Consider the following 18,386-nt stretch of genomic DNA (forward strand, 5'->3'; position numbering starts at 1 on the left):
GCACTAAACAAGACCAATAACCTTGATTTATTAACTCATTAAACACAGTATACCCCATTTCCCCATGATATATGTACTTACAAGTCATTTGCCCACCAGCAACTATAGTTGCCGCTTGGACTTTTGACTAAGTATACAAAAACATATAGATCTTTTGTAAGATTTGTTTTGTTTGGATGATTCTAGAGACCCTCATGATTATGTATATATATATATATATATATATATATATATATATATGTCAGTGAAAAAATTCTAATATTAACATGAAAATTACTTTTCTTTGGGAGGGTTTGCCTTCACTATGCTTCCTGGAAGTAGGGGTAGGAAGTTGACAGCCTCATGTCACAGGAAGGAAGTGAATACCTTTTTTTGTTCTTGAAATCCTTTATTTGGATGTTTTCTTGCATGTCATTGAGAAATAAAACATGGAAAACATCTAGAAAAAAACTTACAAAAGGAAAATGACAACCATACACTGCGGCAACTATAGTTGCCGGTGGGCTAAAATGGGTTAAACACTGTATATAAACACTGCATTATTGCAGTCTGTATAATTCACAAACACAACTTCATTCTTTATAAATCTCTCCAACAGTGTGTAATGTTAGCTTTAGCCACGGAGCATACTATCAAACTCATTCAGAATCAAATGTAAACATCCAAATAAATACTATACTTACATAATCGGTATGCTGCATGACGAACACTTTGTAAAGATCCATTTTGAGGGTTATATTAGCTGTGTGAACTTAGTTTATGCAATGTATTATAGAGTCGTGAGCTTGGGGGAAGGGAGCGCAAGCATTTAAAGGGGAAGCACGCTGAATCGGCGCATATTTAATGATGCCCCAAAATAGGCAGTTAAAAAAATTTATAAAAAAAAAAATCTATGGGGTATTTTGAGCTGAAACTTCACAGACACATTCAAGGGACACCTTAGACTTATATTACATCTTGTGAAAAAGCGTTCTAGGGCACCTTTAAAAGCATTGGCAAAAGTACCAAATCACCAAATCTGTGCTAGTACTGAAATGCATCCATTTCTATACAGTCTTCAGGAAAACAGGTCACACTCATCATAACACATGCAAACAACAACAAAAACATACTTTTCACCAACGCCAACCATGCTCTCTAACTCGTAGATTGTGTGAATGTGGTATGTGGATATGTGTGCTGGCATGCATTTCCCTGGCCCCTCCTGGGGGCCCCTCCTTGCAGGCAGCCCAGCGCCTCGCCTGCCTCTCAAGTCACGCCGGCCAGCAGGGAGAGCAGACTTCCTGGCTCCACTCTCATTGTTTGCTTGGCTGCTTCTGAGGCTCATCCAAGGCTGGATTACCATAAGAATACTGAAACGTTCCTGCAGAGCACTCCCCTTCCAAACCTCCTGCTGCACTTCTTCTCTCCTGTCCTCCTCCTCCCCGTCTCTGCCCTCCTCTATCTATCATTCGCTGCTGGCCGCAGCTCTTCAAATATCTCAGTCATGCTCTGCTAACCAGGACAGCCCTCTCACTGCCTGCCTTCAGTTTCTCTCCACATTTACAGCCTGTCTTTGGTTTGTATCTGCAGCTTATGTCTGAACAACCCTCAAGAGATACACAGCGCTCTAATGGAAATATAAAAAGGGTGTTATTGGGATATAAGATGTGAATTTAGATGTACAACTGACTTATCTGACTTTCTACCAAAAAAGTTCAGGAGGGTAAAAATGAATCTTTTTGTGGGTGCATCTACAAAAAAGCAAATCGAGTGGAAAGTGCAGAAAGTTGAAAGGAAGGAAACGAGGGCGGAGGTTTGTGGCAACAGACACAGGGCTCTATCCAGACAGTCGTGGGTTCAAGAACACACTGATGATGGTGTGCGTAGTCTATTGAGGTCATGCTGCTCTACCAATCACCCACGTAGAGGGTACATATTAATGTACCTTGGGTCCTCCTCTGCTCCATTTACCTGCTTTTTACTCATGTTTATTCATGTTGGCCGACATTCACTACCAGTCAAAAGTTTGCACACTTATTTTTTATTGTTAGCAATAGATTTTTTTTTCTTTTAATTTGTAAGTTTTCATCATTCATTCATAATTTTCATTAGTTTTAACAAACACTAAATAACACTGCTACAACTTATTAAAATAAGAAAACATTGATTTGATGGTTTTTCTTTTTCAGTACAGAAATGTTAACAAAATTACAATACACTTTTCCTCTTCAGGAAAAAGAGAGCAAGTCCAACTCCCATCGATCCATATGTCTAGACAAGTACTAGACTACAAGCTGCACTGAGACTGACTGCTTCCAGAGAGTCCCATTTCTCTTGTCTCACTTCAACATCTGTGTGTACCCTGTTAATGCTAATGCTAGCATCTCATTCCAACACAACAAACATAATATTTCCTCACGCGGAAGACACACACTTTTCTAAAAGCAAGTAAATGTGTCTGAGAGATGTTGTGTTAATGGTGGCTCAGAATTTCGGCTGTAAACACTCTTTGTTTGGACTTACAAGCCCTGAACAGATCCTGGGAAACTTGCGCAGAGGCTGCTGTGGGTTCACAAGACGGCTAGATTCATTCTAGTCTGTAATTACAACATTGAGCTGAAAATAAGGCTTTGTTTAAGCAGATGCACACGCTCCAGCACATTCCACGACCAAATGTAGCCTAGCTCTCCAGAGAGGGCTTCACGTCACTGAGACATATGGTTGGGAGGTCCCGTTCTGGACAACACACCAGAAGGCCCACGTTCAGTTCAACAATCACAGATCAGCTCTGCTGGAAATTAGATAGAAATTATATTGTTACACTAACAAACAAAATATGGGGTCCACATTTCACTGACCCCAAGCTCCTGAATGCTGAATTGTAGTGTATCTGTATTTGTATCATGTGGCTATGACGACTAAATTACTATTACTATATATACTTTTCTATTGGTCATGAGAATTGTTGAAATGAAACAAACACCTGTTGTCTATTGAAGTGACATATGGGGTTAAAATGGCCAAATACTGCCTAATTATTCTGGTTGAGGCTTCTGGGATCTGGGAATATCTGATCTATTCTAGGGCTGGACGATTATGGCCTAAAATCAAAATTAATTGAACATTTTACCTCGATTACGATTAATGAACGATTATTTTGTTTCTGTTTTTTTTTTGCCCTCATTAGTTCACTGACAAGGTTTGTAGGCTACTATAAATATGCTTGACTATTAAAGGTGGGATATTTTTTCCTATTGAAAGAGCGATCTGACATCATAGCTCACTATCAGCAGTTAGTCACTATCTGCTCGTTGTAAATCAGATAAAGATAACTTAGCACAGTACCAGTGCGTAATGAGAGCGATTGCGTGTGAATTAGTCATACCGTCGCTCTATAATTGTGAAGCTGTTGGTTGTAAAGTAGAAAAATATATGCTTTAATAAGATTTGAGTTTCTAAGCTACTTTAGTGATAAATCACAGAACAGCGCTGACAACTAGTATCTGCGTTCCTCTCTGTGCGCGCGATCTTCACGTTTTGTGCAGCTACTGTTTGTATGAGTGTTCATGCCACGAATGCAGCTGCGTGAGCGCGTTAGCTCGATATAACAATACACATCCGAATCATCTAATCGCTTGAATGTCCAAACCATAAAATAAATACAACTGACAAAGTTTAGTGAAGACGCATGGCTCACCGCTCGCGCGCCATCACTATGTGTTGAACCGGCGTTCACCTCCTGCTTTTATGCCACTGACTGGACGGGGCAGAGTCATGTGGCTACACATGCTATGTTTTTAAGGGGGAAGGATTAAAAAAATGGAATAACCGACATGGGAAAATTATGTCGGTTAGAGGTTCTGAATTTCAGTTTCGATTACTTTTCGATTAATCGTCCAGCCCTAATCTATTCCATTCAAAACATCAAAGAAAATGTCTTCAATGACTATGAAATAGCTTTATTGTAAGATCTTAAAACTTATGTAGTAAAAACACTGAATATTTCCAAACTGAGAACTTGTGGGGTTAGAAAAACTGCAAGCATGTGGACATCTCTTAGGACTTAATTTTTCGCCATATATTTTTTCCTCTCGGAAATTTTTGATTCAGAAAGTTGTGTTCTCTACCAAGGGATGGTCACCTGAGTTCCCTTAATCTACATGTCTTATGAGTGTGAAATCCTGTCTGACAGATCACAGACCACAGTGCGGACCTGTGCAAGCCAATTCCTTTTGGACAAGGAGAACAAAATCCATTTTACTAAGTGGCTAGTCCCTCTGTGTATAGAAACACATGTCATCCAGCTGGCAACTGAATGTGACATTGCCCCCTTCCCCAAAAAAAACAGTAAGTGCAAATTGTTTTGAGCTGAAGGACGTTGCCCTGATGAGCAAAGCATAAAAGTGCACTTCATGCAGGGGTCTCCGATGTCTCCAATTCTCTAGGCAGGACGCTAATGGCTGCGGCAGGAGGTTCCTCTGTATCAAACAGATCGTTTTCACACTCTGCAGAGCTTGTGCTGCCAGAATGTCTGTTCCTGCATGAGCTTACAAATCAAGATGTCTGCCACAAGGTGTTTGAAAGGATGCTATTTTTTCTTTCTTATCCACATAGATTGGAGAGACATACAATGGCACTGCTGGAGATCTTTTTTTTCTTATCTCTGTGGGGTGATGGTTGTTTTTCAAGCACCAAGGTTTGAGTTGTTGCCTCTCAAAAGGGATTGGGGCATGACACAGAATGGAAAGAGGTGCTGCATTTTCCATTACCTCCTTACAAATTCCATGACTGTGGGATGATAAAGAGGTTTTATCATCTGTGGTAAGCTTTCTTCCTGCCCCATAGAGGCAGTTTGGTATAAGCAGAAAACTTCAGCCTGAGGCTTCTGGGACGGTTCATGTACTCAACGAAGTCCAGAGTATAAAAATTAAAAAAGAACATTTTTAAGAAAACTCCATGCTTTTAAAGTGATAGTCCAACCACAAATGAAAATTCTGTTATTTCCTCACCTGATGTTGTTCCAAACCTGTATGGCTTATTCAGTGACAAAAGAAGTTTCAACAGTTTTTGGTCAAACAATGAAAGTCAATCTGGTCTAAAACAACAATGACACCCATTGACTTGCATTGTAAAGAACCTTAAGGATATTCTTTTGTGTCCACAGAGGAAAACAAGTCATAAAGTTTTGGAACGACATGAGGATAAGTAAATGATTTCCATTTTTGGATAAACTATGCCTTTAAGTCAATGAACTTCTCCTGTTTTTTTCCAAAACGCTGCAACATAAATAGGCCATACTACTCTGTTAAACTACTAAATGTCTGTCATTTTACAACTTCATATTGAGTTTACCTAATTACAGCAGCAGGAAGAGCAGTAAAAGACTTTGTTCTTCAGTTGAAGAGTGACATCTGGACACTTTGATCCCAGATCCAACAATCAGTTTGTTTACATTCACTTTAAAAGTTCGATTTTAGTTAGAATAAAACAATAATTTGTCTTTTTAAAATGTAAACCATTTAGTCTAACTGAATTCATGCCAGTCCCTTTATGTTTTGTGAAGTTGCACTAAGTGACCTAGATTGTAGCTTAGCTTTGCACACATTTTATTTTGACTATATAAAAAGATACTGTAAAAAAATGTTTGTAATATTTACAGAAAAATGCTATAAAAAATGCTACAGAAACACACGTTAATTAGTTAACTGCAAGTTTCCTTAACATATACTAATAAACTGTAAATGGCATAATACATTATATGTAATTTTACAGTAAAATACTGTAAAATGTATGGTTTTTGCAAGTAAAAACTAAGAACTACCATATAATTTATGGTAAAAAAAAAACAACAAAAAAACATTACGTTACATTTTCTGTTATTTAGTTAATGTTTATTGCATTATTATAGTGTCACGTGTGTTACCCTGATGGTGTTTTGTGTTTGTATAAACATGTTGTAGAACATGCACACCATCTATATATGAGTATTGACCATGTTTTATGGACAAGCTGCTTACAATAGGCTGCGAACTCTGATTAATCACGGGGCTTTCTATTGTGCCGCCTGTATTATTGTGGTGGTTATCTGTACATTTTAAGTATAAAGGCAGATTTTGGTAGTTAAAGTAACTATATTAACATTATGTCACTGAAATATATGGTTATAAGTTGTAAAATATACAGGCATCCTCTAAAACTGGAAACACTGCCATAGTATTTTTTACAGTGAATTTCTGGCAACCACAGCTACTAGTTTTTACCATAAATTGAACAGGATATTTTTACAGTGTAGATACACATATAAACATGTCAAAACAGACAAACAGAGCACATAAAACAGGTGGTCAATGTATTACAAACAAAAACCACAGTTAGTTGACAATGTCATTTTCCATTAGGCTTCATGTGCATGTTTGAAAGTTTTCCTGCCTCTAGTTTCTGAAATATTCCATGCCCCATCTCGATATAAATTAGTTATATGTGTGTGGTCTCTGTGTTAGCGTAAGTCAGTACAAGAACAGATTTGTCTGAGCAATTGTATGGGAATCTCAGGCAGTGCGAGTGCAGTTCATGAATGCGAAATTGTACGGCAACAGGGCAGTGTGTTTGCCCAAAAACCACAGTAACGAAGAGGCTGGAAGAACGCGTTGGAAAACTTTAGAGCTGCCCACAGGCGAAGGCCCTGTTTAAAGTCTGGCAGATCACACGGCCTCGTTCAGCTCCACATCCTTTGCAAACATGTGGCTGCAATTGAGTGGAACAGCCCCTCCCTCTAGCCATCCATCCCTCTAGCCCCATGTAAACATCCCAGTTCCATACGACTCACTACATCACAGACTGATTGACCCATGCCTCAGAGCGACATCTAAACTCGCACTACAGTCTAATCAAAAGTAAAGCCCTTAAGTACCTGAGAAAATCCCAACAGTGATCCAGTCGATGTGGCGGTATGGAGTTCTGCATGTAAACATGGTTCTCATATGTCGTGGGTCATTAATGGGGGGGAATGGTGAAGGTGGGCTGCAGGGGGATCTGGTCTCTGACAGACCAATCAAGCACCAATAATTATGAGACAGGAAACCCACTGATTGTGTAGGTCTGTCTCTGTCTCAGAGATGGGGTTAAGGGTTAATCTCTGGGCTTCGGTAATCAAGGTTGTACGTTCCTTCTCCCCTACAAAAATACAGCCAAAAGGTGGAGAAAGTAAAAAAAAACTGCAGTATTTACTAATGTAGTTGGCTCTGGATTGAGTGACACTCTGGTAACAGAGCAGAGCGCTCCAATCATTTACCGGCAGTTTAATTTCACAAAGGTTTCTGAGAAATACGACAGACCCTGATTCACAAAAGAACAAGTATAAAAACACACATACCAAGTGGAAAAGGAATACATTCAATCATAAAGTAAAGGAAAGCATCATACAGCAGTCTGCAACAGGAAGCAGCAGTTTCTTTCTTACCTCACAGGGTAGCGAGTGTGGCAGTACATGATGATCCAGGGAATCATGGGTGTCAGTATTAAGAGGCTACTGTCTGGAGATGTATCTCAAGGTAAAGCCACAAACTCTTGTGAAAAACCTTTGTAGTACCTAAAGAGACATGGATAGTGAAAAAAAAAAAGAAAAAAAAAAGGATGATTATACAATCTGGTGGAAAACTAAGGGCCTGTTTACCTTAGTGAAAAATAAATATATATAAATATATTTATTTCATGCTAAGTATAATACTAATACATTTACATATTTATATACTTAATACAAATACCCTGCAATTGTACTTTTGGTATACCAAACTGGTATACTTAAAGTCCGCTAAATTTGAACAACTAATTTTGTACTTAATGCACTTTAATTGTGCGGAAGTAGTGCTGTGGTCCAACTAAAGATATACTTAAAGGGATAGTTCACCCAAAAATGAAAATTTGATGTTTATCTGCTTACCCCCAGCACATCCAAGATGTAGGTGACTTTGTTTCTTCAGTAGAACACAAATGATGATTTTTAACTCCAACCGTTGCCGTCTGTCAGTCAAATAATGCTAGTGGATGGGAACTTCTACAATAAGAGTAAATAAAACTTGCTTAGACAAGTCCAAATTAAACCCTGCAGCTCGTGACGACACATTGATGTCCTAAGACAAGAAACGATCAGTTTGTGTGAGAAACCGAACAGTATTTATATCATTTTTTACCTCTAATACACCACTATGTCCAACGGCATTCATCACTCGATTCGTTCGGTCTGATCGCGCTCTGACAACGGCAGTGATGTCTCGCGCATATACTTCAATGAGAGCTAGACATCACTGCCGCTGTCAGAGCGCGATCAGACCAAACGAATCGAGTGATGAATGCCGTTGGACATAGTGGTGTATTAGAGGTAAAAATGATATAAATACTGTTCGGTTTCTCGCAAAAAACGATCGTTTCGTGTCTTAAGACATCAAACTGTCGTCACGAGCCGCAGGGTTTAATTTGGATTTGTCTGTCGTGTTTTATTTACTCTTATAGTCCAAGTTCCCGCTGACATGCATTATACCATTGACAGACGGTAGCGGTTGCAGTTAAAAATCATAATTTGTGTTCTACTGAAGAAACAAAGACACCTACATCTTGGATGCGCTGGGGGTAAGCAGATAAACATCAAATTTTCATTTTTGGGTGAACTATCCCTTTAAGTATATTTGATTGTGCTAAAGTGGAACTATTGCACGTATACTTTAGGTACACTTTAAATATCTTGTATTTCAAGACTAATATTATTGAAAGTTCATACAATCCTTATCAGTATTGACATTAAAACACATTTAGGCATAATGAAGATGACTGTGTGTTGAGCTTCAGGATGCGACACCGAATTTTCAGTTTCATTTGCATCAGTTTGCATGTCGGTTTGATGAAGAGACAACCAGCTACTCATCTGGGCCATATCTGTGGGAATGTGTGCACTGTCAGGTCAGGCTGCCAGTTAACATGCTCTTACACGGTTTTTTTTTTTTGTTTTGTTTTGTTTTACATTTTTCGAGGAGTAAAATTTACATATTCAACAACCAGATGCATTTACACTTGTCCAGTTTCATCTGAAATGTGTCTCGAACAACAACCTCCTCAAGTGGTTTGAGTGATCAGATTTAAAATCAGTTTCAAAAGCATTTCGGAGAGCATTTACACCTGGTCTTTTCATAATCAGATAGAAAATGCATGAAGTGACCAGGTGTAAACAGGCCCATGGAGGAAATATTACATTTATGAGATAACATTAGGAGGTCACTACTGCATAAAACACAAGCAAACAACAATCTTACCAAGTCAGAAGACTTTTAGCAGCACTTCTGACTACAGAGATAAAATGCAAACTGCCATGACTCTTTTGGATCAAGGAGGAAAGTTGTCTTTTTCAGATTCAACATCACTATGGAAATAAATTCTCAACGCTGGTCAGAAAAGATATTTGATCAGCCGAATTGTCTGAAAAAAAAAAAAAAAAAAAATCACCTGGTTAACTTTCTTTTACTTTTGTAACACTTACTTCTAAATGTAGATTTAGCAACAACAACAACAACAAAAACTGATCTCATATAAAGTGCATTAGCAAATTTAAAAGAGAGTTGAGCCCTGTTCATTATATTATTCCAATTATAAAATAGAACCATGTTAATTTTTCATCTGAGACTTTTTGGTGCGTAAATAAAAGAAAGAAAAAAATATAGAATAGTCTTCAATGTTTTCATGATTTCTCATGAGTTGCTTTAGGACACTTTCAGTGTTTCAAAGTTGAACAGCTGGTAAATCACAACTTAGCAAGAGATCATTTTGGCATTTTCAGCATTACCTGATGTTGGATTATTGAAAAAAAAAAAAAAAAAACAATGTAGGGTGAGGACTTGGTTCTATGCACCAGTAGTTGATTGGATTTTGAGATGTGTCCACTGCACTCAGAAATCAATACGAGCTTGCAGTCAATTGTGGAGGTGCGGGGTTAAACATTAGGAAGTTGTGAAACATATACATGGATGAATTGTTCTTGGAGGGTGCTTTCATTCACACTCGCAGTTTAGCTCAAAACAGGGCATGATTTGTAAGAAAAATTTGTAATGTGAAAGCTGTCATGCAACACTGCTCACTAAAACCACTTGTGCAGCCTTATATTAGATCACTTCCATGTTTAGACTTATGTTTGAAAACTGAAAGTACATATTTGCAAGTGAGGTTTGATACAGTATAACAAGGTATGACATGGGTGTTTCAAACTCAACCATATGACTTTTGAACTACCAAAAACACAGAAGCTTTAATGGAAATGAGTAACAAATCAAGAGGGTAAATTATTTGTTGTCAAGAAAGTTCATGTCAAAACTCAACATGGCAAATTCACTAAATATGTCAAGATCCCAGGATTAAACTAAACTGAGACTGTGTGGACTAGTGGCCAACACAGGGCAGAAATGCTTCTTAGACAGAGTGTCACCAAGCCTAAGACATTCATATCCACACAGGTGCCAGAAGGAGTTGACCCCACTGCCCTCACTGAGAAAGAGGATTACTTATTTCCCAAGAAGTCCTGGAATGTTGACTTCTTCCCAAATCTGAAGCTTTAGGGATAATCTTTGAAATAAGCCTCATCAAAAATGACAATTAAACTTTAGGAAATAAGTTTAATTTTAACTTTTTAATCAGAGCGGCTTACGTACTTGACCAGAAACATGTGACTTGATTTGTCACATTGTTTTGTTGCAGTGCTGAAAGGTGAGCGACAGCTGTAGGAAGTGGAAATCAAACATATGAAGATGCCATCACTGCTGTTAATTCCAGAGGGTTTAGTAAAACCAACAGGAAAGCATGAGGGTGTATAAAAAGCAATTGGGGCTCTGAGGGGAGACTAATACGATCAAAGCGAACGATCAGCCATAGCTAATTGAAATTAAAGCCCATGAAATGAGAAGGTTAGCGTGGTTCACTGAGGCACTGTGGATGGGAACACAGATGCCTCGAGGGAGGGTTCAACTGTGCTTGCAAAGCACCCACTCATTCTTTTTACACTGTGGTTATGATATTCCTTAATGTTTGTGATATTTTACAAGCTCTGAGAGAGCATTCAGTCACGATTCAGCTTCGTGGGAAGGCAACGGCTAAGCTTTTCTGTCAGGATCTTTAGTTTTGTGAGATGACAGCAAACTTGTTTACTGTCAAAGCCACAGGCTTCAAGCACAATGTAAAACCACCAATGAGCAGAAAGCCAGAAAACAGTGCTGAAAATGGTCAGATAATCATACCAAGCATAAATGCAAACTATGTGAACTAATGTGAACTATGTGATCAGTCAAACAACCACCGGATGTCTCCTTTTGTGCTGAAACACTAACAGTCCATTAAGAGGTGCGACTGGCAAAGTATAAAGGAGAAAGGCAATAATTAACCCTGTGCTCACAATAGTTGAGTGATGATGACCACCATGTAACACATCTGTTCATATTCACCATTTAGGAACTCTTACTCATTTCCTCTACAAAGCAGAGACCTATTATAGAGGAAGTCATTCAATTACAACCAGCCATTCTCCATTCATTTAGGTTATGGCTCTGAAGCAGAAAACACAATATGTAGACTATAGCTCATGGTGCTGTACAAGACCTTCAGTTAGCCGTATCTCCCTGAATCTGCTATATATGCAGACAATATGCATACAAGTAATATTACAACTTACATTTGCACAAAAGGACGCAAATGTGCAAGTGAACTTGACGTGCTTGTCTGAACGTATAACTCCCACTGTGGATGCGCACTTCCCAAAACATCAATGCTGAAACACAGGCAACTAAATTAAGCACAAAGAATTTACAACATTCTATAACAAAAGTGTTCTCATTATAATGTTATGTATATGGAAGTTTGGTGCTGCACATCTTGCACTTTACTGTATTTTTATTAGCAAAGTAATTCGAGGCATCACTGGACACTTTTAAAGCCATTAGAAAAAGATAAGTCGCGGTGATCATCGTTTTCGTCATCTATCATCGGTGTCACGTTCAAATAGTACTCGTGCTCATCCCTAATATATGAAACAAAGCCACTTTTGCTGGAAAATATTATGGTTTTTTTTTTTTTTCAACTCATTCTATCTAATGCCTTCAAGACTAACATGTTGTGATTTTTAAAATATTAGTATTGAACAACATTTCTTTTTGAATTTCACACATCACAAAAATCGAGAAGAACAAAAACACATGAAAAATGAACTGGTTCCTCAACTGTTATAAAACTCTCTCACACTGACTCCTAGCCATAAGGGCATCCTTATTGTCAAACCTTGAGGTTCTATATGCATTTAATCTACATGCAGAAATTATACCCCGTTTTCTTTGATGGCTGGACTTGTCTTGCTGGAGGCCTCAGTGCTAATGAACGTTTTTTTATTGAGGGTTTTGTTCAGGGTTCAGCAGTACTATAAGCACAAGCAAAGTTCAGACTGAGAGAGTCAGACTCTGGAAATGCCCCTCTTTAAAGTTGTGTGGTTCTGTGCAGAAGCCAAACACATCTCAGACCTGACATAATGCGCTGCAAAAATGCAGACAGCATGGTTTGGGAAGATCTTTCCATAATAAAATGTCAAATATAACTACCCATGCAAAGCAGAGGGAAAAGATCCAATACTCAAACAATCAAAACAGTATGCAAAGAAGAGCATGCAATACATTTTGAGTAAACCTTACATTTTTAAAAAAGCATTATGGGAAGAACTATAAATATGCTCATGTGACCAACATAGCATCCAGGGCTCGACATTAAGGACTGCCCAATGGCCCGGGGCCAGCATGAACAACGCTTGGGACAGTTGACGGAACTGTCACTTGCCCAATCGTGCATCATCACAGACGTTTATCATTTCACATGTTTTTAAGCCTTGCCAATGTAAATATTCAAGCACAAGAAGATGCAAATGAGAACTCAATTCGGTAATTACCCAAGTTTTGTGTGCTCAACACACATCAGAAGTATGCACCCAGATCGCGATTAATCACATACAAAATAAAAGTTTGAGTTTGCCTAATATATGTGTGAGTACTGTGTGTAATTATTATGTATATATAAATACAAACAAATTAATGTATATAGTTATATCTTTTAATCTTTTTAATATTCATAAAAAATATCTTTTTTATGAACAAAATATTTTTATTTATATATAATATAAATTATATAAAAATATAAATAAATACATATACTTGTAAATATTTCTCAAATATATACATGAATGTGTTTGTATTTATATATACATAATAATTACACACAGTACTCACACATATATTAGGCAAACTCAAACTTTTATTTTGTATGCGATTAATCGCGATTAATCGTTTGACAGCCCTACATCTCAGTCAACGTGCAAATACTGAATTGAGTTCTCTTTCAAGTCTTCTTGCGCTTGAATGGATATACAAAAAAAATTATGTCAAAATGCCCGTATTGGTGAGTATCCTCATAAATACAGTTGGTTATGGCTTAAATGAACATAAACGGTGGAGAAAGAAAACGTGTATCATTATATTGGATCTGTGCATTCACTCTTAAAATGACAGCAGTAATAAATCAGAGTTAGACCAGTAGATTTGGTTTCATAACCTTATTTATTAAGGTTCCATGGATCAAAAACAATAACCAGGACTTTTTTTGTGGTGGGGGGCCAGTGAAAACTTTGGCAGGGCAAGTAAATATCTGAACTAGTAGAAAACATCCTTAGCATTGAGCCCTGGGATCATAGTGGCAGGCTCTAACTATAAGTCACTACCAGATTGGTATAAAGGAGTAGCACTAGATGGTAGATCTAAACATTGGGAGGTCTCGGCACAGCAAATAATGGACGTGTGTGTGCTTTGCACGCTCAGCTAACCACAACCGACTCTGCTCTATTGTTCTGTGTGGTCACAACAAAACGTTCCTGAAAGACATGGCATTTCCTATACAGAGACAGATAAAGAGAGCGACATAGAAAAAGGTATTACAAACAGCTCTACATCAACATGAGGGTGTTGAAAAAGGCTTAACAAAGGCCAATTTAGTTGCGGTTTCCAAATACAAGCGTTTTATGTGCATTTTCTCTAAGAGCATACGTCAAATAGTTTTTGACAAACTCAACCTGCATGCATGAAAGATGTGCTTCGCTTCCAAGTAGTAAACAAGATTTTTTTCATGTTATTTCACCCTGAAACAACTTCTGTCCTTTCTCAAAGCTGCTCAAAAGAATCATTCTTCACTTGCCAACTGCATACAGGCCATTTGCAGATTTGGCATTCATTAAGATTTGAAGATAACATTTAGTGAGAAAAGATTCACCAAGCTGGGATGTGCGCTCCACCTTTCCATGCACTAAAAAAGGGAAATAAACAGGCTTACTGTTACTGCAGAAACTGATAAGATCTCCCCAGACTCAATTTCATTCTGCCATTCAAGGCCATGAAACTAGTCCTCCTCTGGTTTTTCGCTACCACATCTTATTACAGCCAAGGTTAATTACACAACAGTAAACTGAACAGAGTACTATGAAGCATGCAACTCCATATACTGAGTATTAAAGGGATAGTTTATCCAAAAATGGTAATTCTGTCATTTTCTCACCTTGATGACCCCGATTCTTCTGTGGAAGATCATTTTTAACAATTCTTGTTTGGTTTTTGTTCATATAATGAAAGTCAATGGGGGTTAATGTTGTTTAGGACCCCCTTGACTTCAATTATATGGACAAAAAACCAAACAAACAAAACAAACAAAACAAAAAAACAAGAAAGTTTTCAAATTATCTTCTTGAACAAAAACAGCTGAAACATTCTTTAAAATATCTTCTTATTTGTTTTCTGCAGAAGAAAGCAAGTCATACAGGTTTGGAACAACATGTAAATGATGACAGAATATTCATTTTTGTGGGGTGAATGATCCCTTTAAGCAAATCAGAGCATGTAAGACTAAAAGCAGCTTTGCTTAAAGAAACGTTCTTGTCTGATTCAGCTTAGAGCGCACAGGGACCGAAACCTGACTCTTTTACTCTCTCTCTTCCCCCCCTTTCCATTCTCCCTCCCCCGTGTTCTCTTTCTCTCTCCTCCCCCCTTTCCAAGGAGAGGCTCTTCTATGGCCAGACGAAGGCCCACAGGCTGAAAAATAAAGAGCGAGTCATGCATGGAGGAAGCGGGCCACCATTTCTCCTTTAAATACAGCCATAACGATATATAAATAAAGAAAGCCTGGCTCTTAGGGAGAAAATTAGATTTGTTTCTCTCTTCCCCTCCCACTCCAGGCCTTCTATTTTAGTTGCAAGCAGAGCACAGGCCTTTTTCTGGCCTGTGGCTGCAGGAGCAATTCAGATTGCTGAAGGTTTCATGTGCTGTAAAGAGGTGGGAGGGGTGCTGCTGGGGTCATCACTGTTTTTGAGCCCACATCTTGCACATACAAACATGCCAGTAGATTACAAAACATGATGCAAATGGCAAGAAATGGGTGCCAAAGGTTTGTGAGAATGAACAGGCATGAGACAAATCTATCTGACATAGATTGTGAATGTGAATTCCTGTGTCAAGGGCAGGGCTGACCTTATAAACATGCTTCAGGGCAAGTAGTCCTGATTATACATCTGTATTTACACAATTCATGCACTAAATAATCATATTACACATTCAATATATGTAATTACACAACAAATAGAGTTTATATATATATATATATATATGCTTAACCAGTATTTTTTCTTTTGTTCACCAAAACATTAAAAAATAAATTACTTGGGAAGCATTATTGCATAATATATTGAGATCATAAATCTTAAAGTTTATATATATAAACTTTTTACAATTTATCAAAATTACTAGAACTACTATTCTACTAAATTACTATTATTCTAGAACACTGCTAATGGAAAAGTTTTTTTTTTTTTTTTTTTTTTTTTTGCAGTGCATTATTTATACTAAACTAAATCCAAAAGTAATCATGGGAAAAATAAGATTCACACCATAAGCTAAACTCTCACTAATGAATTAATAAATATAGCTTTATTCAGACTACAAAGAGTTGAAAGAATTTTGTTTTGTCAAGCAATGTGGTTTTCACACAATGTTGCATGAGAATACATATGGTGGTTAGACGAGTGCATGCAACAGGAATCTCTATAGTCAAAAGGAGACCCCATTTAGAAAACAGTCTGCCTTCAATTAACATTATTCACACTTGCCAACATGCTATCTCATATCTGTTCACAATGATATCTGCACAATCAAGGACCCAGCATATTAAGTAGCTAAAAGTGCCCTATGTTTACTAGAACGACTATTCGTATTCACGACAACACTGAGAGAGGGAAAATAAACTGTAGGCATTAGGTCTATTTGTGTTTCCGAACACTGCCACTAAAAAAAGAGAGGATTTCTCAGAAGAGCCAAGAGCAAGCACAGGCCTTTCTAAGGTTCTCTGTTTTTCATTTGGAGCTTTCTGCACTTTTTTCCCTCCACAAATCTGAAAGACCAATACCACGGTAAATTAAGATATATGGATAGAACTGCCTCTCTCCTCGTAGGAGATTTATCTGTGTTTCTGCGTTTAATTGCCCCTGGGACTAATCATGGGTCTGTTCATTCTCTAGGTGCTGGGGAGGGTCAGGACCAAAAAAAGATTTACACTTTATTCAACACGTCCCTCTAAAACAACTTAGAAGAAACTGCAAGAGTTTGCAAAAGAGACATAAATATCATAGACCAATAGCTCATAGTTAAGGGTGTTAAAATTTCACACAGAAAGCTGAATGAATTGTGGAAACATTATCCAAGCAGTCTTCTACTTTACAAATACTCAACATTAAGAAAACAACTAAGTCAAAAATGCAACAAATGAGTCAGAATGATCGGTTGTCTGTAATCGGTTTGACCAACTTAATCAGTTCTTTAATATCAGGTCTATTGATAAACAGCATAATTTTATGGCAGCACCCAAAAACAGTATTCAGAGGTAAAGTAACTAATGTAATGTATAGCACAAAGCAAAAATCTAAATTAATTTGTGACATTTAAATCACAAAAGCTTGCATAAATATAATAGCATAAATAACAACAATAGGAACAGTAATAGTAATTATTATTGTTGTCAATGCAATAATCATAATAAATATCATGTTTTTGTTGTAGTCATTTAGTTATGATTGTGTTAAGAAGAAATATAGCAATAGTTACGGCAAAAATGGGTTATTGGACACGTTAACATAAAAATAATCTTTATGTATCGTTAATGCAAAGACAACATAGCTCTCTAAATAAAGGACAAACTCTTTCTAACTCAACTACTGACAAAGGCCAATCCCAGCAACACAACAAGCAGGTAATGTTAGTAGTCGAGATTTAACACGATGCATGTTGGGACTTGACAACAAAACCCAAACACAGATGTTATCAAAGCAACATCAAACAAAAATGCAATAAATAATATGGAGCAACGTAGACAGAAATTAGTAATTTCCGTTTGCCTTATGTGAACATGGCTGTTATAGAAAAAGACTATATAGCCTAAAAAAGGGATGGAATAATAAAAAAAGAGCAGATATGGGTGAAAAGAAGCATTTTGAACACTGTATATAAGAAATCCCTTTGTCAAACATTATATTATTTTCCTTGCTCGTTTAAAGCGTCCATTTTTTTGCAGAACGAAACCATGACAAGAGAAACAAACTTTCCCCCTCCACAACCGGAAAGAAAATCATCACGCAAATATCCGGAATTCCCACTTACCTATTTGATGAAGGCGCTAAAACAGCTCAAAATCCTTCCAAATTAGCACTTGTGACTCGTGACGAAGGTCTACTTCAAAACGTGAATTATAGAGACTTTCTGTAGTGAGATTTTCTCCTGCTTTCGTGGACGTTTTCTCCGGTTTCTTTCGTTCTTTCCTCTGTAGTAGTGCCTCTGTGTGAGGGAACATTCCACTCGTGCGCGTAACGCGATGAGCCCTGATTCAATCCTCCAATCACAGCAGCGCGCTCCTTTAGTCCCCCAATCACAGCAGCGCGTCCGAGCGCGAGCGTTCCACTCGCAAGACCCGCGCCGTGAAAAACAAGCTGGATAGACGCGCATCCAGGGAGAGGATGGATGAATGGGAGGGGGTCGCACAAAATGAGAGTCGCGGATGCCATCTGGTGTCAACATGAGGAAGAATATAGTAGTAGGCTAGTTTAACTTTTATGTTTATAATGAAGGCTACCCTACAATTAATACATATAAAATAGGTGTCCGCTTTTTATTTTAGTAAATGTAGACAGAAACGTAAGGGTGAAGTATGAACTTACACACAGACAGAGGAGGTAAGATGAACTACTTGTCACTCTGAATTATAGTACCATCTGCAGGTCAGTGTTGGTGTTGCAGAAACTGTCTGGGTGAATA

At 37.8% G+C, this 18,386-nt stretch overlaps 1 protein-coding gene across 1 annotated transcript in view; it reads right to left on the bottom strand.

Annotated features, from left to right (window-relative positions):
- Positions 1–18,151, bottom strand: part of bmpr1ab (bone morphogenetic protein receptor, type IAb) — a 44,789-nt gene extending 26,638 nt beyond the window's left edge. Inside the window, 3 exon segments of the mRNA XM_048171242.1 lie at positions 7,442–7,570; positions 9,285–9,447; positions 17,736–18,151. The gene's annotated coding sequence lies outside the window, so the exon portion shown is untranslated.
- Positions 18,152–18,386: the final 235 nt, after the last annotated feature.

Source organism: Megalobrama amblycephala, linkage group LG20, assembly GCF_018812025.1.
Source record: "Megalobrama amblycephala isolate DHTTF-2021 linkage group LG20, ASM1881202v1, whole genome shotgun sequence".
NCBI classification, from domain to species: domain Eukaryota; kingdom Metazoa; phylum Chordata; class Actinopteri; order Cypriniformes; family Xenocyprididae; genus Megalobrama; species Megalobrama amblycephala.